Source organism: Microtus ochrogaster, chromosome 24, assembly GCF_000317375.1.
Source record: "Microtus ochrogaster isolate Prairie Vole_2 chromosome 24, MicOch1.0, whole genome shotgun sequence".
Taxonomy (NCBI): domain Eukaryota; kingdom Metazoa; phylum Chordata; class Mammalia; order Rodentia; family Cricetidae; genus Microtus; species Microtus ochrogaster.
Genome location: NC_022024.1, coordinates 23,969,367 through 23,971,803, shown reverse-complemented (window position 1 = coordinate 23,971,803; position 2,437 = coordinate 23,969,367).

Genomic DNA, 2,437 nt, shown 5'->3' with positions numbered 1-2,437 from the left:
GGGGACAGAAGGAGGAAGAAGAGAAGGGAAGTAAGGGAAGCAGAAAAGAAGGAAGGAGTTGCAAAGTTGCTTCTGAGTCAGTGGGGCTATAGGGCAAATATCAGATTTTTCAAGTCAAATCCAGAGCGCTTCCTCCCCCCCGCCCCCCACGAGACAAGAGTTTCTTTGTGTACCTCTGGCTGTCCTGGAACTAGCTCTATAGACCAGGATGCCCTTGAACTCACAGAGATCTGCCTACCTCTGCCTCCCAGGTGCTAAGATTAAAGATGTGTACCACCACCACCTGGTCAAATTTGCAGTCCTAAACTCCAGTGGCCACAGGTCCCACATCTGGGTTAGTGTCTTTACTGCATTTTCATGGTGCACTCCCGTAAGTCTTGGCTACGAGCAATCTAGGCAATAGACCTTTCCCTTGTTCTTAGCACTCTGAATACCAGGGGCACCAAAGGTCTCATGCTCAAGCAAAACCAGCAGATCTTTTGGTCTCACGGAGGCAGAACCCAGACACTGTAACGGGAGGCTACATGGTGATGTTTGCAGCTAACTTGCTTGAAATCTTATATCTTCGTCATCAACATTGTAAGCCTGTCAACTTCAGCAAGAAAGAATTTTTCAGCTGGGTTGGGTCTTAGAAGCTCATCATCCCAGATACTCTGGGAGGTGAGGCAGGAGGATTGCAAGTACAAGGCCTCCTGGACAAGTCAGTGAGACCCTCCCAGGCTCAAAACAAAGGGCTGGGCTAGCTTTTGCTTTGGCATGTGGAAGGCAATAGTTTAAATGCACAGGAACACACACACAGAGAAGGAGAGAGTTCATCTGATATCTTTTATGCTAAATTAAAAAAATTTCTGATCACTTAGATGATTTATGTTGAAGACTGTCACAGCCATCTATACTACAGTGGTTATATTGATTTACATAAAAAATAAACTCTCACTGGGCAGTGGTGGTGCACGCCTTTAATCCCAGCAGTAGGGAGGCAGAGGCAGGAAGATCTCTGTGAGTTCGAGGCCAGCCTGATCTACAGAGTGAGTTTCAGGACTGTCAGAGTAATACAGTTTCAGGACTGTCTTGAAAAAAAAAAAACAAGACTAAATTCTCATACAGGCATCATAACAAAAGGACAGAGAAATACCATCATAAAGCACTTTTCTCTAGGAAACGGGTTGGTAGGCACACAGCCCAGCAAGTGCTTTCGATTTTAAATGTATAGGAGAAGAGTCTAAAGCTTTTGGTGGGTTTAGAAGAGCCTGATGGGTTAGACCAAAAGATTGATGCTTCCCAGACATTTAATAAAAATAATCTTGTAGTCATACGCGCATAAATGTTGCCATAGCAACTGTGTGAGCAGGTGGATTGTTCACTCCAAGCTGGCTGTGAACCTCCCCTGTAGCACATCCTTCCTCGCCCAGAAATGGAAGGTTTCTTTCAGTCACACATGGCCACCTTTCAAGCCCAGCTCTGAGCTAATGTTCCCTTTCATCTGACCAACTCCCTCAGGGCACGAAGCCAAAGGGAGAGTGGAAATTCCCAGAGCTTGAGAGCCCTTCCATGCCCAACTCAGTATCAGTGTGTGCGCCCATCGGGGATGCAAACTCCAAGTAGCTAGAGATGATGGGTCCGTGGCTCACCCAGTAAGTAGATTTCCTATCCCTCTCTGGTAGAATGAGCGTGCAGACCACAGCGACAGGAGCGACTGAGCTGGCAGAGATGGAGGATAGAGAGCACCTGCTACTTCAGCAAGAGGGGTTCTGGGAAACCTCTGGAGTGCAAACCCACACCTGTACCATCCTGGTTTACTCGAGTTTCTCCACACCGCACAAAGCTTTGCCAGGCATGGTGGAAACACACCTTCTACCTCAGCATGCTTAAGGAAGAATCGGGTGGGTCTTTGTGAGTTCAGTCCAACCTGCTACACATAACTAGTTCCAGGTCAACCAGGGCTACCTACGGAGATCCTGTCACAGAACAAACATGAAAGATTTGCCTCAGTTTGTTTGTCTCAGTGATGAAAAGGAATGGCAAAGGGAAATCCAGCCATCAGGATCACCATTATTACTATATGAGTGAGTGAGTGTGTGTGTGTGTGTGTGTGTGTGTGTGTGTGTGAGTGTGTGTGTGTGTGTGTGTGTGTAACTGGCTCCTCTCTCACCTTTACAGGGGTCTTGAGATTCAACTCACGTCACCAGGCTTGCCTGGCAAGTGACGTTTTTTTTTTTTTAACCTGCTAAAGAATGTTGCTGCCCGTCCTTCTTAATTTTTATTTTTCTGCTCAAATTTTAAATACTAGGGTTTCCCCCTACTTTTGAGCATTAAATTGGCCCCACTGTGTGTTTCCATTATATGATTCTTTTGGGCAGTACTAACAAACACTTATTCAGGAGCATGCGTATGTGCGCACGTGTGTGTGTGTGTGTGTGTGTGTGTGTGTGTGTGT